The sequence below is a fragment of the Microcebus murinus genome, unplaced genomic scaffold (assembly GCF_040939455.1).
Source record: "Microcebus murinus isolate Inina unplaced genomic scaffold, M.murinus_Inina_mat1.0 scaf002_hap2_Mmur4.0, whole genome shotgun sequence".
In the NCBI taxonomy this organism is placed as follows: Eukaryota; Metazoa; Chordata; class Mammalia; order Primates; family Cheirogaleidae; genus Microcebus; species Microcebus murinus.
In genome coordinates, this window is record NW_027438948.1 from 1,175,216 (window position 1) to 1,197,870 (window position 22,655).

The 22,655-nt window shown below is 63.5% G+C and overlaps 6 non-coding genes across 6 annotated transcripts; all 6 read right to left on the minus strand.

The window, feature by feature from the left end:
• Nucleotides 1–2,933: 2,933 nt before the first annotated feature.
• Nucleotides 2,934–3,052, minus strand: LOC142866231 (5S ribosomal RNA). The gene has a single exon (XR_012916272.1). It is a non-coding gene; the product is annotated as a 5S ribosomal RNA (ribosomal RNA).
• Nucleotides 3,053–6,593: 3,541 nt separating this feature from the next.
• Nucleotides 6,594–6,712, minus strand: LOC142866232 (5S ribosomal RNA). Its single transcript, XR_012916273.1, has one exon. It is a non-coding gene; the product is annotated as a 5S ribosomal RNA (ribosomal RNA).
• A 3,527-nt stretch (nt 6,713–10,239) lies between these two features.
• Nucleotides 10,240–10,358, minus strand: LOC142866233 (5S ribosomal RNA). Its single transcript, XR_012916274.1, has one exon. It is a non-coding gene; the product is annotated as a 5S ribosomal RNA (ribosomal RNA).
• A 3,523-nt stretch (nt 10,359–13,881) lies between these two features.
• LOC142866234 (5S ribosomal RNA) lies at nt 13,882–14,000 on the minus strand. Its single transcript, XR_012916275.1, has one exon. It is a non-coding gene; the product is annotated as a 5S ribosomal RNA (ribosomal RNA).
• Nucleotides 14,001–17,534: 3,534 nt separating this feature from the next.
• Nucleotides 17,535–17,653, minus strand: LOC142866235 (5S ribosomal RNA). Its single transcript, XR_012916276.1, has one exon. It is a non-coding gene; the product is annotated as a 5S ribosomal RNA (ribosomal RNA).
• Nucleotides 17,654–21,146: 3,493 nt separating this feature from the next.
• LOC142866236 (5S ribosomal RNA) lies at nt 21,147–21,265 on the minus strand. Its single transcript, XR_012916277.1, has one exon. It is a non-coding gene; the product is annotated as a 5S ribosomal RNA (ribosomal RNA).
• Between the last annotated feature and the right edge of the window lie 1,390 nt (nt 21,266–22,655).

The following is a 22,655-nucleotide window of genomic DNA, read 5'->3' on the forward strand; positions in this document are numbered from 1 at the left end:
GTGGGGTGGCGTGGTTAGTGGGGCGCTGAAGAAATCAGTCCCCTCCATCTCCTACCTCTGGAAAACGCCCAAGCCCTTGGAGAACTGCCGGCAACGCGACCGTGGGGGCCGGGACCCTCCTCTGTGTCCTCCTGTGGCCCAGTCCAAGGGGCCTGGGCCTGGCCGGGGCTGCATTGGACCCCGACCACCCTGGCGTGTGGACTCGCTAAAAATCGGCGATTAGATATTGGATTCCAGCTTCATTGAGGTCATTTCACTAATGAGTGCACCGGAAAGAGTTTCCTAATCCATCTGTGAGGGTGGCAACTGAAAGAGAATTTTAAAGCTGACAGAATAGGCGAGGAAAGGCATAGGAGATTTCCACACCCAGTAAGGAAGCCTTTCCCGAAATGGAAGAAAGAAACGAGCAAACAGAGACACCGGTAGCCCGCCAGGATCAGAGTCTGCCCCCGAGAGAAAGTACCCTGACCAGGTTCACCCGTGGGTGGGTGGCGAGCTAGCGGCATTCAGAAGAGCGAGGCCCGCAGTCTGTGCAGAAGACACCTGCACTCGGGTGTGTGTGGCGGCACGATTCACAAGCAGCTCCAGATGTTAAGCCAAGGAGAAGCCAGGGAGTTCCCAACGCCCCAGGTGTCCTCAGCCCACGACTGGCTGCTGGGGGAATGCGAAGCCCGGCTCCTTGTCTCAGAGCGGGACAACCAGGAGGTGTGACGTACACCCCGGGGTTCCCAGGAGGATCAGGCTGAAGCTGGGACTTGGCCTGAAAGTGTCCCCTCGCACGGCCACCCCCTTCCCCTTCCTGCTCCTCTACTCCTGGTGCCCCTCCATCCAGGGGCCAGACCTTAAAGAGTCACCCGCAAGAGAATCCTGGTCCCAAAGGAGCCTTCTGGGGGACCCGTGCTGAGAGAGGTTGTGGGCATGGCCCGCTGGGGCTCTGCCCGACCCAGGGCTGAGAGATGCAACCTCCCAGCTCTGGGTCCCTGCAGGGGAAGCGTTGGCAAGCACAGGGCCAGTCCTCCAAAGGCCCAGGTGCAGGGAGCCCAGGCCAAGCAGCCTGTGGAAGAAGCCACCCCGGGAACACGACTGCAGGCCACGGCCCTTCCCACCTCCTCCTCCTCCTCCTCCTCCTGCTCCTCCACCCCCCCCCCGACCTCCCACCCCCACCCCCGACATGGCGCAGGGCTCAGAGACACCTCAGACACTTGCTACCCAAAGTGCAAAGGGCATCAGTTGCTCCTCCAAACCCCCCCCCCGCCCAGCAGACCGCGTTGTCCAGCCAGCCCCCGGGCCTCCCTGGGGTGCCCAGCACAAAAGTGCAGACAACCACCGGACCCTCAATCTCAGTTTTCGGATGTTTTTGCCACTCTAAGGACCCGCAGGCCAGCTGGGCCTTCTGGCAGGACAGAGAGCCCCGGAATCCGACGTGGAGAGCTGGGTGTACGTCCCCACGAGGAGGCGGTCCCCACCTCCGCGGCTCTCCCCTTGCGGGGGGGGGGAAAAGCAGCCACGGGGCCTCAGAGAAGACACCAGGCTGGGCGCCCGCCCCACAGTGGGGGCACGTCCCCCGCAGGCCACTTAGCGACGGCCGCCGGCCGGCGGACGGTTGGGTGGCGCGAGACGCTGCGGCCGCCCTGCTACCGGGTTCCTGGGAGGGCGTCCTGGAACCAGCGTCCACACCAAGCCCTTGGAAGGCCCAGGCGACGGAGGAGCCCCGTCAGGCAGGGGCCGAGGACGGTGACGGCCCGGGCGGGGAGGAGCGTGTCAGGCAGGGGCAGAGGACGGTGACAGGTGACAGGCCGGGCGGGAAGGAGTCATTCAGGCAGGGGCCGAGGAGGAGACGGGGCTGGGTAAGGGTTAGGGTTAGAGTCAGGGCACAAGTCACAATCGCAAAGACCTGGAAGCGACCCGAGTGCCCATCGACCCACCAGTGCGTAAATGAAATGTGGCGCGTGGACACCACGGAGTGCTATTCAGCTAGGAGGAGCAGCGGTGAGAGGGCACCTCTCGTGGTTCTCCTGGCCAGAGCTGGAACCCGTTCCAGTAAGCCAGGTAGCCCAAGAATGGACACACGAGCACCACGTGCTCGCGCTCACCAGCAAATGGGTACGAACCGACGGACACCCAAGTGGACACAGAGGAATCACCTTCATCGGGTGGGTGTCGGGCGGGTGGGGGGAGGGGATGGGCATACACCTCCATTAGGAATGGGGTGGGTGCGCACCGACTGGGGGATGGGCGCACTTGAGGCTCTGACCCGAGGGGGGAGGCTGGGAGAGGGCAACGTACCCGACCTTAACATTGGTACCCCCACAATACGCTGGAACAACATCAGAGGTTAATGAATAAGAACACAGGGGGGAGGGGGGCACGGGCAACACATGTCACCTTAATACTTGGACTCCCATCATCTGCTTGAAAAGAGAGAGAAAAGAAAATGCAATCATAGAGATAAGAGACACTTTTTAAACATAATGAATCCGAAGAGAAAAGTAAAAGGAGGCCTGTGGGGCAGGTCTGGGTGTGACTCCGGATCCCCCAACATCAGGTGCCACCACCAAAGATTCCTACGTGTAGCCCATAGAACCCCAAAAGCAACGGGACGAGTTCTGGTCACATACTCCCTCAAAATGACATCCTGGCCTTCTTCTGGAACTCCCTCCCCTCTCAGACTCTCAAGGTTTCCTCCAGCGTGTCGGTTCCCACAGAGCAGACCTTTGGTCTGAGACCTGACAGTCCAGAAGCCACGCATGCTGCCGCGTGACGGCGGTGTCGCGGCTTGGGACAAGAGGAGGCCCCACGGTGCGGGCTGGGGCGCCAGGCACCGCGGCGGGCGCTGAGGGTGGGGGTGACCCCCGCCCCGGGCCGCCGCCTCGCTCCCAGAGAGGGGACAGAACAAGAGGCAAAACAAAAAAAAAAAAAAAAAAAAAAAAAGAAGCCTACGGCACCCGGTATTCCCAGGCGGTCTCCCATCCAAGTACTAACCAGGCCCGACCCTGCTTAGCTTCTGAGACCAGACGAGATCGGGCGCGTTCAGGGTGGTGTGGCCCTAGACGGCGGAGGGCGCCCCTGCCCCGCTCAAGAAGCCGAGCCTCTCTGCGCTTCCCCGCCGCCTCCTCCCGCCCCAGGCCCCGCGCCGGCGCTGACCCGCACCGGGCGGGCCTGTTGAGTTCACCGGCCGGGTCCGGCGGGCTCCGAGGGACGGGGGTGACAGGTGGGGTGGGGCGGGGCGGGCAGGGAGCGGCGGGCCGGGGTGGGGGGCTGTCTCTCTATACACACACACACACACACACACTCACACTCACACTCACTCACTCACACTCACACAAGATGCGCCTCCACGGCTGGACTCGCCAAGGTGGAGACCTTCCAGCCCCCTTCCTCTCCTCGCCTGGCCCACCCCCAGCTCGTGGCCGCCCCCGCCGTCGCCGCCGCCGCCGCCGCCGCCGCCGCCGCCGCCGCCGCCGATTGCGCACGCGCGGGTCGCCCGCCCTTTGACCCCAGGCAGGGGCCGCCCTCCCCGACAACCCCTTTCAGCTGCGCCCCCCACCCTGTGGGTGGGCTGCCGCCTATTCCCCCGGGCCCGGGCTGGGGCACAGCGCATGGGGGAGGGGAGCGAGTGTATGGGGCGTCTCTCTGTCTCTCTAGGGATGTGTCCCATGGGTGGGGTGGCGTGGTTAGTGGGGCGCTGAAGAAATCAGTCCCCTCCATCTCCTACCTCTGGAAAACGCCCAAGCCCTTGGAGAACTGCCGGCAACGCGACCGTGGGGGCCGGGACCCTCCTCTGTGTCCTCCTGTGGCCCAGTCCAAGGGGCCTGGGCCTGGCCGGGGCTGCATTGGACCCCGACCACCCTGGCGTGTGGACTCGCTAAAAATCGGCGATTAGATATTGGATTCCAGCTTCATTGAGGTCATTTCACTAATGAGTGCACCGGAAAGAGTTTCCTAATCCATCTGTGAGGGTGGCAACTGAAAGAGAATTTTAAAGCTGACAGAATAGGCGAGGAAAGGCATAGGAGATTTCCACACCCAGTAAGGAAGCCTTTCCCGAAATGGAAGAAAGAAACGAGCAAACAGAGACACCGGTAGCCCGCCAGGATCAGAGTCTGCCCCCGAGAGAAAGTACCCTGACCAGGTTCACCCGTGGGTGGGTGGCGAGCTAGCGGCATTCAGAAGAGCGAGGCCCGCAGTCTGTGCAGAAGACACCTGCACTCGGGTGTGTGTGGCGGCACGATTCACAAGCAGCTCCAGATGTTAAGCCAAGGAGAAGCCAGGGAGTTCCCAACGCCCCAGGTGTCCTCAGCCCACGACTGGCTGCTGGGGGAATGCGAAGCCCGGCTCCTTGTCTCAGAGCGGGACAACCAGGAGGTGTGACGTACACCCCGGGGTTCCCAGGAGGATCAGGCTGAAGCTGGGACTTGGCCTGAAAGTGTCCCCTCGCACGGCCACCCCCTTCCCCTTCCTGCTCCTCTACTCCTGGTGCCCCTCCATCCAGGGGCCAGACCTTAAAGAGTCACCCGCAAGAGAATCCTGGTCCCAAAGGAGCCTTCTGGGGGACCCGTGCTGAGAGAGGTTGTGGGCATGGCCCGCTGGGGCTCTGCCCGACCCAGGGCTGAGAGATGCAACCTCCCAGCTCTGGGTCCCTGCAGGGGAAGCGTTGGCAAGCACAGGGCCAGTCCTCCAAAGGCCCAGGTGCAGGGAGCCCAGGCCAAGCAGCCTGTGGAAGAAGCCACCCCGGGAACACGACTGCAGGCCACGGCCCTTCCCACCTCCTCCTCCTCCTCCTCCTCCTGCTCCTCCACCCCCCCCCCGACCTCCCACCCCCACCCCCGACATGGCGCAGGGCTCAGAGACACCTCAGACACTTGCTACCCAAAGTGCAAAGGGCATCAGTTGCTCCTCCAAACCCCCCCCCCGCCCAGCAGACCGCGTTGTCCAGCCAGCCCCCGGGCCTCCCTGGGGTGCCCAGCACAAAAGTGCAGACAACCACCGGACCCTCAATCTCAGTTTTCGGATGTTTTTGCCACTCTAAGGACCCGCAGGCCAGCTGGGCCTTCTGGCAGGACAGAGAGCCCCGGAATCCGACGTGGAGAGCTGGGTGTACGTCCCCACGAGGAGGCGGTCCCCACCTCCGCGGCTCTCCCCTTGCGGGGGGGGGGAAAAGCAGCCACGGGGCCTCAGAGAAGACACCAGGCTGGGCGCCCGCCCCACAGTGGGGGCACGTCCCCCGCAGGCCACTTAGCGACGGCCGCCGGCCGGCGGACGGTTGGGTGGCGCGAGACGCTGCGGCCGCCCTGCTACCGGGTTCCTGGGAGGGCGTCCTGGAACCAGCGTCCACACCAAGCCCTTGGAAGGCCCAGGCGACGGAGGAGCCCCGTCAGGCAGGGGCCGAGGACGGTGACGGCCCGGGCGGGGAGGAGCGTGTCAGGCAGGGGCAGAGGACGGTGACAGGTGACAGGCCGGGCGGGAAGGAGTCATTCAGGCAGGGGCCGAGGAGGAGACGGGGCTGGGTAAGGGTTAGGGTTAGAGTCAGGGCACAAGTCACAATCGCAAAGACCTGGAAGCGACCCGAGTGCCCATCGACCCACCAGTGCGTAAATGAAATGTGGCGCGTGGACACCACGGAGTGCTATTCAGCTAGGAGGAGCAGCGGTGAGAGGGCACCTCTCGTGGTTCTCCTGGCCAGAGCTGGAACCCGTTCCAGTAAGCCAGGTAGCCCAAGAATGGACACACGAGCACCACGTGCTCGCGCTCACCAGCAAATGGGTACGAACCGACGGACACCCAAGTGGACACAGAGGAATCACCTTCATCGGGTGGGTGTCGGGCGGGTGGGGGGAGGGGATGGGCATACACCTCCATTAGGAATGGGGTGGGTGCGCACCGACTGGGGGATGGGCGCACTTGAGGCTCTGACCCGAGGGGGGAGGCTGGGAGAGGGCAACGTACCCGACCTTAACATTGGTACCCCCACAATACGCTGGAACAACATCAGAGGTTAATGAATAAGAACACAGGGGGGAGGGGGGCACGGGCAACACATGTCACCTTAATACTTGGACTCCCATCATCTGCTTGAAAAGAGAGAGAAAAGAAAATGCAATCATAGAGATAAGAGACACTTTTTAAACATAATGAATCCGAAGAGAAAAGTAAAAGGAGGCCTGTGGGGCAGGTCTGGGTGTGACTCCGGATCCCCCAACATCAGGTGCCACCACCAAAGATTCCTACGTGTAGCCCATAGAACCCCAAAAGCAACGGGACGAGTTCTGGTCACATACTCCCTCAAAATGACATCCTGGCCTTCTTCTGGAACTCCCTCCCCTCTCAGACTCTCAAGGTTTCCTCCAGCGTGTCGGTTCCCACAGAGCAGACCTTTGGTCTGAGACCTGACAGTCCAGAAGCCACGCATGCTGCCGCGTGACGGCGGTGTCGCGGCTTGGGACAAGAGGAGGCCCCACGGTGCGGGCTGGGGCGCCAGGCACCGCGGCGGGCGCTGAGGGTGGGGGTGACCCCCGCCCCGGGCCGCCGCCTCGCTCCCAGAGAGGGGACAGAACAAGAGGCAAAACAAAAAAAAAAAAAAAAAAAAAAAAAGAAGCCTACGGCACCCGGTATTCCCAGGCGGTCTCCCATCCAAGTACTAACCAGGCCCGACCCTGCTTAGCTTCTGAGACCAGACGAGATCGGGCGCGTTCAGGGTGGTGTGGCCCTAGACGGCGGAGGGCGCCCCTGCCCCGCTCAAGAAGCCGAGCCTCTCTGCGCTTCCCCGCCGCCTCCTCCCGCCCCAGGCCCCGCGCCGGCGCTGACCCGCACCGGGCGGGCCTGTTGAGTTCACCGGCCGGGTCCGGCGGGCTCCGAGGGACGGGGGTGACAGGTGGGGTGGGGCGGGGCGGGCAGGGAGCGGCGGGCCGGGGTGGGGGGCTGTCTCTCTATACACACACACACACACACACACTCACACTCACACTCACTCACTCACACTCACACAAGATGCGCCTCCACGGCTGGACTCGCCAAGGTGGAGACCTTCCAGCCCCCTTCCTCTCCTCGCCTGGCCCACCCCCAGCTCGTGGCCGCCCCCGCCGTCGCCGCCGCCGCCGCCGCCGCCGCCGCCGCCGCCGCCGATTGCGCACGCGCGGGTCGCCCGCCCTTTGACCCCAGGCAGGGGCCGCCCTCCCCGACAACCCCTTTCAGCTGCGCCCCCCACCCTGTGGGTGGGCTGCCGCCTATTCCCCCGGGCCCGGGCTGGGGCACAGCGCATGGGGGAGGGGAGCGAGTGTATGGGGCGTCTCTCTGTCTCTCTAGGGATGTGTCCCATGGGTGGGGTGGCGTGGTTAGTGGGGCGCTGAAGAAATCAGTCCCCTCCATCTCCTACCTCTGGAAAACGCCCAAGCCCTTGGAGAACTGCCGGCAACGCGACCGTGGGGGCCGGGACCCTCCTCTGTGTCCTCCTGTGGCCCAGTCCAAGGGGCCTGGGCCTGGCCGGGGCTGCATTGGACCCCGACCACCCTGGCGTGTGGACTCGCTAAAAATCGGCGATTAGATATTGGATTCCAGCTTCATTGAGGTCATTTCACTAATGAGTGCACCGGAAAGAGTTTCCTAATCCATCTGTGAGGGTGGCAACTGAAAGAGAATTTTAAAGCTGACAGAATAGGCGAGGAAAGGCATAGGAGATTTCCACACCCAGTAAGGAAGCCTTTCCCGAAATGGAAGAAAGAAACGAGCAAACAGAGACACCGGTAGCCCGCCAGGATCAGAGTCTGCCCCCGAGAGAAAGTACCCTGACCAGGTTCACCCGTGGGTGGGTGGCGAGCTAGCGGCATTCAGAAGAGCGAGGCCCGCAGTCTGTGCAGAAGACACCTGCACTCGGGTGTGTGTGGCGGCACGATTCACAAGCAGCTCCAGATGTTAAGCCAAGGAGAAGCCAGGGAGTTCCCAACGCCCCAGGTGTCCTCAGCCCACGACTGGCTGCTGGGGGAATGCGAAGCCCGGCTCCTTGTCTCAGAGCGGGACAACCAGGAGGTGTGACGTACACCCCGGGGTTCCCAGGAGGATCAGGCTGAAGCTGGGACTTGGCCTGAAAGTGTCCCCTCGCACGGCCACCCCCTTCCCCTTCCTGCTCCTCTACTCCTGGTGCCCCTCCATCCAGGGGCCAGACCTTAAAGAGTCACCCGCAAGAGAATCCTGGTCCCAAAGGAGCCTTCTGGGGGACCCGTGCTGAGAGAGGTTGTGGGCATGGCCCGCTGGGGCTCTGCCCGACCCAGGGCTGAGAGATGCAACCTCCCAGCTCTGGGTCCCTGCAGGGGAAGCGTTGGCAAGCACAGGGCCAGTCCTCCAAAGGCCCAGGTGCAGGGAGCCCAGGCCAAGCAGCCTGTGGAAGAAGCCACCCCGGGAACACGACTGCAGGCCACGGCCCTTCCCACCTCCTCCTCCTCCTCCTCCTCCTGCTCCTCCACCCCCCCCCCGACCTCCCACCCCCACCCCCGACATGGCGCAGGGCTCAGAGACACCTCAGACACTTGCTACCCAAAGTGCAAAGGGCATCAGTTGCTCCTCCAAACCCCCCCCCCGCCCAGCAGACCGCGTTGTCCAGCCAGCCCCCGGGCCTCCCTGGGGTGCCCAGCACAAAAGTGCAGACAACCACCGGACCCTCAATCTCAGTTTTCGGATGTTTTTGCCACTCTAAGGACCCGCAGGCCAGCTGGGCCTTCTGGCAGGACAGAGAGCCCCGGAATCCGACGTGGAGAGCTGGGTGTACGTCCCCACGAGGAGGCGGTCCCCACCTCCGCGGCTCTCCCCTTGCGGGGGGGGGGAAAAGCAGCCACGGGGCCTCAGAGAAGACACCAGGCTGGGCGCCCGCCCCACAGTGGGGGCACGTCCCCCGCAGGCCACTTAGCGACGGCCGCCGGCCGGCGGACGGTTGGGTGGCGCGAGACGCTGCGGCCGCCCTGCTACCGGGTTCCTGGGAGGGCGTCCTGGAACCAGCGTCCACACCAAGCCCTTGGAAGGCCCAGGCGACGGAGGAGCCCCGTCAGGCAGGGGCCGAGGACGGTGACGGCCCGGGCGGGGAGGAGCGTGTCAGGCAGGGGCAGAGGACGGTGACAGGTGACAGGCCGGGCGGGAAGGAGTCATTCAGGCAGGGGCCGAGGAGGAGACGGGGCTGGGTAAGGGTTAGGGTTAGAGTCAGGGCACAAGTCACAATCGCAAAGACCTGGAAGCGACCCGAGTGCCCATCGACCCACCAGTGCGTAAATGAAATGTGGCGCGTGGACACCACGGAGTGCTATTCAGCTAGGAGGAGCAGCGGTGAGAGGGCACCTCTCGTGGTTCTCCTGGCCAGAGCTGGAACCCGTTCCAGTAAGCCAGGTAGCCCAAGAATGGACACACGAGCACCACGTGCTCGCGCTCACCAGCAAATGGGTACGAACCGACGGACACCCAAGTGGACACAGAGGAATCACCTTCATCGGGTGGGTGTCGGGCGGGTGGGGGGAGGGGATGGGCATACACCTCCATTAGGAATGGGGTGGGTGCGCACCGACTGGGGGATGGGCGCACTTGAGGCTCTGACCCGAGGGGGGAGGCTGGGAGAGGGCAACGTACCCGACCTTAACATTGGTACCCCCACAATACGCTGGAACAACATCAGAGGTTAATGAATAAGAACACAGGGGGGAGGGGGGCACGGGCAACACATGTCACCTTAATACTTGGACTCCCATCATCTGCTTGAAAAGAGAGAGAAAAGAAAATGCAATCATAGAGATAAGAGACACTTTTTAAACATAATGAATCCGAAGAGAAAAGTAAAAGGAGGCCTGTGGGGCAGGTCTGGGTGTGACTCCGGATCCCCCAACATCAGGTGCCACCACCAAAGATTCCTACGTGTAGCCCATAGAACCCCAAAAGCAACGGGACGAGTTCTGGTCACATACTCCCTCAAAATGACATCCTGGCCTTCTTCTGGAACTCCCTCCCCTCTCAGACTCTCAAGGTTTCCTCCAGCGTGTCGGTTCCCACAGAGCAGACCTTTGGTCTGAGACCTGACAGTCCAGAAGCCACGCATGCTGCCGCGTGACGGCGGTGTCGCGGCTTGGGACAAGAGGAGGCCCCACGGTGCGGGCTGGGGCGCCAGGCACCGCGGCGGGCGCTGAGGGTGGGGGTGACCCCCGCCCCGGGCCGCCGCCTCGCTCCCAGAGAGGGGACAGAACAAGAGGCAAAACAAAAAAAAAAAAAAGAAGCCTACGGCACCCGGTATTCCCAGGCGGTCTCCCATCCAAGTACTAACCAGGCCCGACCCTGCTTAGCTTCTGAGACCAGACGAGATCGGGCGCGTTCAGGGTGGTGTGGCCCTAGACGGCGGAGGGCGCCCCTGCCCCGCTCAAGAAGCCGAGCCTCTCTGCGCTTCCCCGCCGCCTCCTCCCGCCCCAGGCCCCGCGCCGGCGCTGACCCGCACCGGGCGGGCCTGTTGAGTTCACCGGCCGGGTCCGGCGGGCTCCGAGGGACGGGGGTGACAGGCGGGGTGGGGCGGGGCGGGCAGGGAGCGGCGGGCCGGGGTGGGGGGCTGTCTCTCTATACACACACACACACACACACACTCACACTCACACTCACTCACTCACACTCACACAAGATGCGCCTCCACGGCTGGACTCGCCAAGGTGGAGACCTTCCAGCCCCCTTCCTCTCCTCGCCTGGCCCACCCCCAGCTCGTGGCCGCCCCCGCCGCCGCCGCCGCCGCCGCCGCCGCCGATTGCGCACGCGCGGGTCGCCCGCCCTTTGACCCCAGGCAGGGGCCGCCCTCCCCGACAACCCCTTTCAGCTGCGCCCCCCACCCTGTGGGTGGGCTGCCGCCTATTCCCCCGGGCCCGGGCTGGGGCACAGCGCATGGGGGAGGGGAGCGAGTGTATGGGGCGTCTCTCTGTCTCTCTAGGGATGTGTCCCATGGGTGGGGTGGCGTGGTTAGTGGGGCGCTGAAGAAATCAGTCCCCTCCATCTCCTACCTCTGGAAAACGCCCAAGCCCTTGGAGAACTGCCGGCAACGCGACCGTGGGGGCCGGGACCCTCCTCTGTGTCCTCCTGTGGCCCAGTCCAAGGGGCCTGGGCCTGGCCGGGGCTGCATTGGACCCCGACCACCCTGGCGTGTGGACTCGCTAAAAATCGGCGATTAGATATTGGATTCCAGCTTCATTGAGGTCATTTCACTAATGAGTGCACCGGAAAGAGTTTCCTAATCCATCTGTGAGGGTGGCAACTGAAAGAGAATTTTAAAGCTGACAGAATAGGCGAGGAAAGGCATAGGAGATTTCCACACCCAGTAAGGAAGCCTTTCCCGAAATGGAAGAAAGAAACGAGCAAACAGAGACACCGGTAGCCCGCCAGGATCAGAGTCTGCCCCCGAGAGAAAGTACCCTGACCAGGTTCACCCGTGGGTGGGTGGCGAGCTAGCGGCATTCAGAAGAGCGAGGCCCGCAGTCTGTGCAGAAGACACCTGCACTCGGGTGTGTGTGGCGGCACGATTCACAAGCAGCTCCAGATGTTAAGCCAAGGAGAAGCCAGGGAGTTCCCAACGCCCCAGGTGTCCTCAGCCCACGACTGGCTGCTGGGGGAATGCGAAGCCCGGCTCCTTGTCTCAGAGCGGGACAACCAGGAGGTGTGACGTACACCCCGGGGTTCCCAGGAGGATCAGGCTGAAGCTGGGACTTGGCCTGAAAGTGTCCCCTCGCACGGCCACCCCCTTCCCCTTCCTGCTCCTCTACTCCTGGTGCCCCTCCATCCAGGGGCCAGACCTTAAAGAGTCACCCGCAAGAGAATCCTGGTCCCAAAGGAGCCTTCTGGGGGACCCGTGCTGAGAGAGGTTGTGGGCATGGCCCGCTGGGGCTCTGCCCGACCCAGGGCTGAGAGATGCAACCTCCCAGCTCTGGGTCCCTGCAGGGGAAGCGTTGGCAAGCACAGGGCCAGTCCTCCAAAGGCCCAGGTGCAGGGAGCCCAGGCCAAGCAGCCTGTGGAAGAAGCCACCCCGGGAACACGACTGCAGGCCACGGCCCTTCCCACCTCCTCCTCCTCCTCCTCCTCCTGCTCCTCCACCCCCCCCCGACCTCCCACCCCCACCCCCGACATGGCGCAGGGCTCAGAGACACCTCAGACACTTGCTACCCAAAGTGCAAAGGGCATCAGTTGCTCCTCCAAACCCCCCCCCCCGCCCAGCAGACCGCGTTGTCCAGCCAGCCCCCGGGCCTCCCTGGGGTGCCCAGCACAAAAGTGCAGACAACCACCGGACCCTCAATCTCAGTTTTCGGATGTTTTTGCCACTCTAAGGACCCGCAGGCCAGCTGGGCCTTCTGGCAGGACAGAGAGCCCCGGAATCCGACGTGGAGAGCTGGGTGTACGTCCCCACGAGGAGGCGGTCCCCACCTCCGCGGCTCTCCCCTTGCGGGGGGGGGGAAAAGCAGCCACGGGGCCTCAGAGAAGACACCAGGCTGGGCGCCCGCCCCACAGTGGGGGCACGTCCCCCGCAGGCCACTTAGCGACGGCCGCCGGCCGGCGGACGGTTGGGTGGCGCGAGACGCTGCGGCCGCCCTGCTACCGGGTTCCTGGGAGGGCGTCCTGGAACCAGCGTCCACACCAAGCCCTTGGAAGGCCCAGGCGACGGAGGAGCCCCGTCAGGCAGGGGCCGAGGACGGTGACGGCCCGGGCGGGGAGGAGCGTGTCAGGCAGGGGCAGAGGACGGTGACAGGTGACAGGCCGGGCGGGAAGGAGTCATTCAGGCAGGGGCCGAGGAGGAGACGGGGCTGGGTAAGGGTTAGGGTTAGAGTCAGGGCACAAGTCACAATCGCAAAGACCTGGAAGCGACCCGAGTGCCCATCGACCCACCAGTGCGTAAATGAAATGTGGCGCGTGGACACCACGGAGTGCTATTCAGCTAGGAGGAGCAGCGGTGAGAGGGCACCTCTCGTGGTTCTCCTGGCCAGAGCTGGAACCCGTTCCAGTAAGCCAGGTAGCCCAAGAATGGACACACGAGCACCACGTGCTCGCGCTCACCAGCAAATGGGTACGAACCGACGGACACCCAAGTGGACACAGAGGAATCACCTTCATCGGGTGGGTGTCGGGCGGGTGGGGGGAGGGGATGGGCATACACCTCCATTAGGAATGGGGTGGGTGCGCACCGACTGGGGGATGGGCGCACTTGAGGCTCTGACCCGAGGGGGGAGGCTGGGAGAGGGCAACGTACCCGACCTTAACATTGGTACCCCCACAATACGCTGGAACAACATCAGAGGTTAATGAATAAGAACACAGGGGGGAGGGGGGCACGGGCAACACATGTCACCTTAATACTTGGACTCCCATCATCTGCTTGAAAAGAGAGAGAAAAGAAAATGCAATCATAGAGATAAGAGACACTTTTTAAACATAATGAATCCGAAGAGAAAAGTAAAAGGAGGCCTGTGGGGCAGGTCTGGGTGTGACTCCGGATCCCCCAACATCAGGTGCCACCACCAAAGATTCCTACGTGTAGCCCATAGAACCCCAAAAGCAACGGGACGAGTTCTGGTCACATACTCCCTGAAAATGACATCCTGGCCTTCTTCTGGAACTCCCTCCCCTCTCAGACTCTCAAGGTTTCCTCCAGCGTGTCGGTTCCCACAGAGCAGACCTTTGGTCTGAGACCTGACAGTCCAGAAGCCACGCATGCTGCCGCGTGACGGCGGTGTCGCGGCTTGGGACAAGAGGAGGCCCCACGGTGCGGGCTGGGGCGCCAGGCACCGCGGCGGGCGCTGAGGGTGGGGGTGACCCCCGCCCCGGGCCGCCGCCTCGCTCCCAGAGAGGGGACAGAACAAGAGGCAAAACAAAAAAAAAAAAAAAAAAAAAAAAAGAAGCCTACGGCACCCGGTATTCCCAGGCGGTCTCCCATCCAAGTACTAACCAGGCCCGACCCTGCTTAGCTTCTGAGACCAGACGAGATCGGGCGCGTTCAGGGTGGTGTGGCCCTAGACGGCGGAGGGCGCCCCTGCCCCGCTCAAGAAGCCGAGCCTCTCTGCGCTTCCCCGCCGCCTCCTCCCGCCCCAGGCCCCGCGCCGGCGCTGACCCGCACCGGGCGGGCCTGTTGAGTTCACCGGCCGGGTCCGGCGGGCTCCGAGGGACGGGGGTGACAGGTGGGGTGGGGCGGGGCGGGCAGGGAGCGGCGGGCCGGGGTGGGGGGCTGTCTCTCTATACACACACACACACACACACACTCACACTCACACTCACTCACTCACACTCACACAAGATGCGCCTCCACGGCTGGACTCGCCAAGGTGGAGACCTTCCAGCCCCCTTCCTCTCCTCGCCTGGCCCACCCCCAGCTCGTGGCCGCCCCCGCCGTCGCCGCCGCCGCCGCCGCCGCCGCCGCCGCCGCCGATTGCGCACGCGCGGGTCGCCCGCCCTTTGACCCCAGGCAGGGGCCGCCCTCCCCGACAACCCCTTTCAGCTGCGCCCCCCACCCTGTGGGTGGGCTGCCGCCTATTCCCCCGGGCCCGGGCTGGGGCACAGCGCATGGGGGAGGGGAGCGAGTGTATGGGGCGTCTCTCTGTCTCTCTAGGGATGTGTCCCATGGGTGGGGTGGCGTGGTTAGTGGGGCGCTGAAGAAATCAGTCCCCTCCATCTCCTACCTCTGGAAAACGCCCAAGCCCTTGGAGAACTGCCGGCAACGCGACCGTGGGGGCCGGGACCCTCCTCTGTGTCCTCCTGTGGCCCAGTCCAAGGGGCCTGGGCCTGGCCGGGGCTGCATTGGACCCCGACCACCCTGGCGTGTGGACTCGCTAAAAATCGGCGATTAGATATTGGATTCCAGCTTCATTGAGGTCATTTCACTAATGAGTGCACCGGAAAGAGTTTCCTAATCCATCTGTGAGGGTGGCAACTGAAAGAGAATTTTAAAGCTGACAGAATAGGCGAGGAAAGGCATAGGAGATTTCCACACCCAGTAAGGAAGCCTTTCCCGAAATGGAAGAAAGAAACGAGCAAACAGAGACACCGGTAGCCCGCCAGGATCAGAGTCTGCCCCCGAGAGAAAGTACCCTGACCAGGTTCACCCGTGGGTGGGTGGCGAGCTAGCGGCATTCAGAAGAGCGAGGCCCGCAGTCTGTGCAGAAGACACCTGCACTCGGGTGTGTGTGGCGGCACGATTCACAAGCAGCTCCAGATGTTAAGCCAAGGAGAAGCCAGGGAGTTCCCAACGCCCCAGGTGTCCTCAGCCCACGACTGGCTGCTGGGGGAATGCGAAGCCCGGCTCCTTGTCTCAGAGCGGGACAACCAGGAGGTGTGACGTACACCCCGGGGTTCCCAGGAGGATCAGGCTGAAGCTGGGACTTGGCCTGAAAGTGTCCCCTCGCACGGCCACCCCCTTCCCCTTCCTGCTCCTCTACTCCTGGTGCCCCTCCATCCAGGGGCCAGACCTTAAAGAGTCACCCGCAAGAGAATCCTGGTCCCAAAGGAGCCTTCTGGGGGACCCGTGCTGAGAGAGGTTGTGGGCATGGCCCGCTGGGGCTCTGCCCGACCCAGGGCTGAGAGATGCAACCTCCCAGCTCTGGGTCCCTGCAGGGGAAGCGTTGGCAAGCACAGGGCCAGTCCTCCAAAGGCCCAGGTGCAGGGAGCCCAGGCCAAGCAGCCTGTGGAAGAAGCCACCCCGGGAACACGACTGCAGGCCACGGCCCTTCCCACCTCCTCCTCCTCCTCCTCCTCCTGCTCCTCCACCCCCCCCCCGACCTCCCACCCCCACCCCCGACATGGCGCAGGGCTCAGAGACACCTCAGACACTTGCTACCCAAAGTGCAAAGGGCATCAGTTGCTCCTCCAAACCCCCCCCCCGCCCAGCAGACCGCGTTGTCCAGCCAGCCCCCGGGCCTCCCTGGGGTGCCCAGCACAAAAGTGCAGACAACCACCGGACCCTCAATCTCAGTTTTCGGATGTTTTTGCCACTCTAAGGACCCGCAGGCCAGCTGGGCCTTCTGGCAGGACAGAGAGCCCCGGAATCCGACGTGGAGAGCTGGGTGTACGTCCCCACGAGGAGGCGGTCCCCACCTCCGCGGCTCTCCCCTTGCGGGGGGGGGGAAAAGCAGCCACGGGGCCTCAGAGAAGACACCAGGCTGGGCGCCCGCCCCACAGTGGGGGCACGTCCCCCGCAGGCCACTTAGCGACGGCCGCCGGCCGGCGGACGGTTGGGTGGCGCGAGACGCTGCGGCCGCCCTGCTACCGGGTTCCTGGGAGGGCGTCCTGGAACCAGCGTCCACACCAAGCCCTTGGAAGGCCCAGGCGACGGAGGAGCCCCGTCAGGCAGGGGCCGAGGACGGTGACGGCCCGGGCGGGGAGGAGCGTGTCAGGCAGGGGCAGAGGACGGTGACAGGTGACAGGCCGGGCGGGAAGGAGTCATTCAGGCAGGGGCCGAGGAGGAGACGGGGCTGGGTAAGGGTTAGGGTTAGAGTCAGGGCACAAGTCACAATCGCAAAGACCTGGAAGCGACCCGAGTGCCCATCGACCCACCAGTGCGTAAATGAAATGTGGCGCGTGGACACCACGGAGTGCTATTCAGCTAGGAGGAGCAGCGGTGAGAGGGCACCTCTCGTGGTTCTCCTGGCCAGAGCTGGAACCCGTTCCAGTAAGCCAGGTAGCCCAAGAATGGACACACGAGCACCACGTGCTCGCGCTCACCAGCAAATGGGTACGAACCGACGGACACCCAAGTGGACACAGAGGAATCACCTTCATCGGGTGGGTGTCGGGCGGGTGGGGGGAGGGGATGGGCATACACCTCCATTAGGAATGGGGTGGGTGCGCACCGACTGGGGGATGGGCGCACTTGAGGCTCTGACCCGAGGGGGGAGGCTGGGAGAGGGCAACGTACCCGACCTTAACATTGGTACCCCCACAATACGCTGGAACAACATCAGAGGTTAATGAATAAGAACACAGGGGGGAGGGGGGCACGGGCAACACATGTCACCTTAATACTTGGACTCCCATCATCTGCTTGAAAAGAGAGAGAAAAGAAAATGCAATCATAGAGATAAGAGACACTTTTTAAACATAATGAATCCGAAGAGAAAAGTAAAAGGAGGCCTGTGGGGCAGGTCTGGGTGTGACTCCGGATCCCCCAACATCAGGTGCCACCACCAAAGATTCCTACGTGTAGCCCATAGAACCCCAAAAGCAACGGGACGAGTTCTGGTCACATACTCCCTCAAAATGACATCCTGGCCTTCTTCTGGAACTCCCTCCCCTCTCAGACTCTCAAGGTTTCCTCCAGCGTGTCGGTTCCCACAGAGCAGACCTTTGGTCTGAGACCTGACAGTCCAGAAGCCACGCATGCTGCCGCGTGACGGCGGTGTCGCGGCTTGGGACAAGAGGAGGCCCCACGGTGCGGGCTGGGGCGCCAGGCACCGCGGCGGGCGCTGAGGGTGGGGGTGACCCCCGCCCCGGGCCGCCGCCTCGCTCCCAGAGAGGGGACAGAACAAGAGGCAAAACAAAAAAAAAAAAAAAAAAAAAAAAGAAGCCTACGGCACCCGGTATTCCCAGGCGGTCTCCCATCCAAGTACTAACCAGGCCCGACCCTGCTTAGCTTCTGAGACCAGACGAGATCGGGCGCGTTCAGGGTGGTGTGGCCCTAGACGGCGGAGGGCGCCCCTGCCCCGCTCAAGAAGCCGAGCCTCTCTGCGCTTCCCCGCCGCCTCCTCCCGCCCCAGGCCCCGCGCCGGCGCTGACCCGCACCGGGCGGGCCTGTTGAGTTCACCGGCCGGGTCCGGCGGGCTCCGAGGGACGGGGGTGACAGGCGGGGTGGGGCGGGGCGGGCAGGGAGCGGCGGGCCGGGGTGGGGGGCTGTCTCTCTATACACACACACACACACACACACACACACACACACACACTCACACTCACACAAGATGCGCCTCCACGGCTGGACTCGCCAAGGTGGAGACCTTCCAGCCCCCTTCCTCTCCTCGCCTGGCCCACCCCCAGCTCGTGGCCGCCCCCGCCGATTGCGCACGCGCGGGTCGCCCGCCCTTTGACCCCAGGCAGGGGCCGCCCTCCCCGACAACCCCTTTCAGCTGCGCCCCCCACCCTGTGGGTGGGCTGCCGCCTATTCCCCCGGGCCCGGGCTGGGGCACAGCGCATGGGGGAGGGGAGCGAGTGTATGGGGCGTCTCTCTGTCTCTCTAGGGATGTGTCCCATGGGTGGGGTGGCGTGGTTAGTGGGGCGCTGAAGAAATCAGTCCCCTCCATCTCCTACCTCTGGAAAACGCCCAAGCCCTTGGAGAACTGCCGGCAACGCGACCGTGGGGGCCGGGACCCTCCTCTGTGTCCTCCTGTGGCCCAGTCCAAGGGGCCTGGGCCTGGCCGGGGCTGCATTGGACCCCGACCACCCTGGCGTGTGGACTCGCTAAAAATCGGCGATTAGATATTGGATTCCAGCTTCATTGAGGTCATTTCACTAATGAGTGCACCGGAAAGAGTTTCCTAATCCATCTGTGAGGGTGGCAACTGAAAGAGAATTTTAAAGCTGACAGAATAGGCGAGGAAAGGCATAGGAGATTTCCACACCCAGTAAGGAAGCCTTTCCCGAAATGGAAGAAAGAAACGAGCAAACAGAGACACCGGTAGCCCGCCAGGATCAGAGTCTGCCCCCGAGAGAAAGTACCCTGACCAGGTTCACCCGTGGGTGGGTGGCGAGCTAGCGGCATTCAGAAGAGCGAGGCCCGCAGTCTGTGCAGAAGACACCTGCACTCGGGTGTGTGTGGCGGCACGATTCACAAGCAGCTCCAGATGTTAAGCCAAGGAGAAGCCAGGGAGTTCCCAACGCCCCAGGTGTCCTCAGCCCACGACTGGCTGCTGGGGGAATGCGAAGCCCGGCTCCTTGTCTCAGAGCGGGACAACCAGGAGGTGTGACGTACACCCCGGGGTTCCCAGGAGGATCAGGCTGAAGCTGGGACTTGGCCTGAAAGTGTCCCCTCGCACGGCCACCCCCTTCCCCTTCCTGCTCCTCTACTCCTGGTGCCCCTCCATCCAGGGGCCAGACCTTAAAGAGTCACCCGCAAGAGAATCCTGGTCCCAAAGGAGCCTTCTGGGGGACCCGTGCTGAGAGAGGTTGTGGGCATGGCCCGCTGGGGCTCTGCCCGACCCAGGGCTGAGAGATGCAACCTCCCAGCTCTGGGTCCCTGCAGGGGAAGCGTTGGCAAGCACAGGGCCAGTCCTCCAAAGGCCCAGGTGCAGGGAGCCCAGGCCAAGCAGCCTGTGGAAGAAGCCACCCCGGGAACACGACTGCAGGCCACGGCCCTTCCCACCTCCTCCTCCTCCTCCTCCTCCTGCTCCTCCACCCCCCCCCCGACCTCCCACCCCCACCCCCGACATGGCGCAGGGCTCAGAGACACCTCAGACACTTGCTACCCAAAGTGCAAAGGGCATCAGTTGCTCCTCCAAACCCCCCCCCCGCCCAGCAGACCGCGTTGTCCAGCCAGCCCCCGGGCCTCCCTGGGGTGCCCAGCACAAAAGTGCAGACAACCACCGGACCCTCAATCTCAGTTTTCGGATGTTTTTGCCACTCTAAGGACCCGCAGGCCAGCTGGGCCTTCTGGCAGGACAGAGAGCCCCGGAATCCGACGTGGAGAGCTGGGTGTACGTCCCCACGAGGAGGCGGTCCCCACCTCCGCGGCTCTCCCCTTGCGGGGGGGGGGGAAAAGCAGCCACGGGGCCTCAGAGAAGACACCAGGCTGGGCGCCCGCCCCACAGTGGGGGCACGTCCCCCGCAGGCCACTTAGCGACGGCCGCCGGCCGGCGGACGGTTGGGTGGCGCGAGACGCTGCGGCCGCCCTGCTACCGGGTTCCTGGGAGGGCGTCCTGGAACCAGCGTCCACACCAAGCCCTTGGAAGGCCCAGGCGACGGAGGAGCCCCGTCAGGCAGGGGCCGAGGACGGTGACGGCCCGGGCGGGGAGGAGCGTGTCAGGCAGGGGCAGAGGACGGTGACAGGTGACAGGCCGGGCGGGAAGGAGTCATTCAGGCAGGGGCCGAGGAGGAGACGGGGCTGGGTAAGGGTTAGGGTTAGAGTCAGGGCACAAGTCACAATCGCAAAGACCTGGAAGCGACCCGAGTGCCCATCGACCCACCAGTGCGTAAATGAAATGTGGCGCGTGGACACCACGGAGTGCTATTCAGCTAGGAGGAGCAGCGGTGAGAGGGCACCTCTCGTGGTTCTCCTGGCCAGAGCTGGAACCCGTTCCAGTAAGCCAGGTAGCCCAAGAATGGACACACGAGCACCACGTGCTCGCGCTCACCAGCAAATGGGTACGAACCGACGGACACCCAAGTGGACACAGAGGAATCACCTTCATCGGGTGGGTGTCGGGCGGGTGGGGGGAGGGGATGGGCATACACCTCCATTAGGAATGGGGTGGGTGCGCACCGACTGGGGGATGGGCGCACTTGAGGCTCTGACCCGAGGGGGGAGGCTGGGAGAGGGCAACGTACCCGACCTTAACATTGGTACCCCCACAATACGCTGGAACAACATCAGAGGTTAATGAATAAGAACACAGGGGGGAGGGGGGCACGGGCAACACATGTCACCTTAATACTTGGACTCCCATCATCTGCTTGAAAAGAGAGAGAAAAGAAAATGCAATCATAGAGATAAGAGACACTTTTTAAACATAATGAATCCGAAGAGAAAAGTAAAAGGAGGCCTGTGGGGCAGGTCTGGGTGTGACTCCGGATCCCCCAACATCAGGTGCCACCACCAAAGATTCCTACGTGTAGCCCATAGAACCCCAAAAGCAACGGGACGAGTTCTGGTCACATACTCCCTCAAAATGACATCCTGGCCTTCTTCTGGAACTCCCTCCCCTCTCAGACTCTCAAGGTTTCCTCCAGCGTGTCGGTTCCCACAGAGCAGACCTTTGGTCTGAGACCTGACAGTCCAGAAGCCACGCATGCTGCCGCGTGACGGCGGTGTCGCGGCTTGGGACAAGAGGAGGCCCCACGGTGCGGGCTGGGGCGCCAGGCACCGCGGCGGGCGCTGAGGGTGGGGGTGACCCCCGCCCCGGGCCGCCGCCTCGCTCCCAGAGAGGGGACAGAACAAGAGGCAAAACAAAAAAAAAAAAAAAAAAAAAAGAAGCCTACGGCACCCGGTATTCCCAGGCGGTCTCCCATCCAAGTACTAACCAGGCCCGACCCTGCTTAGCTTCTGAGACCAGACGAGATCGGGCGCGTTCAGGGTGGTGTGGCCCTAGACGGCGGAGGGCGCCCCTGCCCCGCTCAAGAAGCCGAGCCTCTCTGCGCTTCCCCGCCGCCTCCTCCCGCCCCAGGCCCCGCGCCGGCGCTGACCCGCACCGGGCGGGCCTGTTGAGTTCACCGGCCGGGTCCGGCGGGCTCCGAGGGACGGGGGTGACAGGCGGGGTGGGGCGGGGCGGGCAGGGAGCGGCGGGCCGGGGTGGGGGGCTGTCTCTCTATACACACACACACACACACACACTCACACTCACACTCACTCACTCACACTCACACAAGATGCGCCTCCACGGCTGGACTCGCCAAGGTGGAGACCTTCCAGCCCCCTTCCTCTCCTCGCCTGGCCCACCCCCAGCTCGTGGCCGCCCCTGCCGCCGCCGCCGCCGCCGCCGCCGCCGCCGCCGCCGCCGCCGCCGATTGCGCACGCGCGGGTCGCCCGCCCTTTGACCCCAGGCAGGGGCCGCCCTCCCTGACAACCCCTTTCAGCTGCGCCCCCCACCCTGTGGGTGGGCTGCCGCCTATTCCCCCGGGCCCGGGCTGGGGCACAGCGCATGGGGGAGGGGAGCGAGTGTATGGGGCGTCTCTCTCTCTCTCTAGGGATGTGTCCCATGGGTGGGGTGGCGTGGTTAGTGGGGCGCTGAAGAAATCAGTCCCCTCCATCTCCTACCTCTGGAAAACGCCCAAGCCCTTGGAGAACTGCCGGCAACGCGACCGTGGGGGCCGGGACCCTCCTCTGTGTCCTCCTGTGGCCCAGTCCAAGGGGCCTGGGCCTGGCCGGGGCTGCATTGGACCCCGACCACCCTGGCGTGTGGACTCGCTAAAAATCGGCGATTAGATATTGGATTCCAGCTTCATTGAGGTCATTTCACTAATGAGTGCACCGGAAAGAGTTTCCTAATCCATCTGTGAGGGTGGCAACTGAAAGAGAATTTTAAAGCTGACAGAATAGGCGAGGAAAGGCATAGGAGATTTCCACACCCAGTAAGGAAGCCTTTCCCGAAATGGAAGAAAGAAACGAGCAAACAGAGACACCGGTAGCCCGCCAGGATCAGAGTCTGCCCCCGAGAGAAAGTACCCTGACCAGGTTCACCCGTGGGTGGGTGGCGAGCTAGCGGCATTCAGAAGAGCGAGGCCCGCAGTCTGTGCAGAAGACACCTGCACTCGGGTGTGTGTGGCGGCACGATTCACAAGCAGCTCCAGATGTTAAGCCAAGGAGAAGCCAGGGAGTTCCCAACGCCCCAGGTGTCCTCAGCCCACGACTGGCTGCTGGGGGAATGCGAAGCCCGGCTCCTTGTCTCAGAGCGGGACAACCAGGAGGTGTGACGTACACCCCGGGGTTCCCAGGAGGATCAGGCTGAAGCTGGGACTTGGCCTGAAAGTGTCCCCTCGCACGG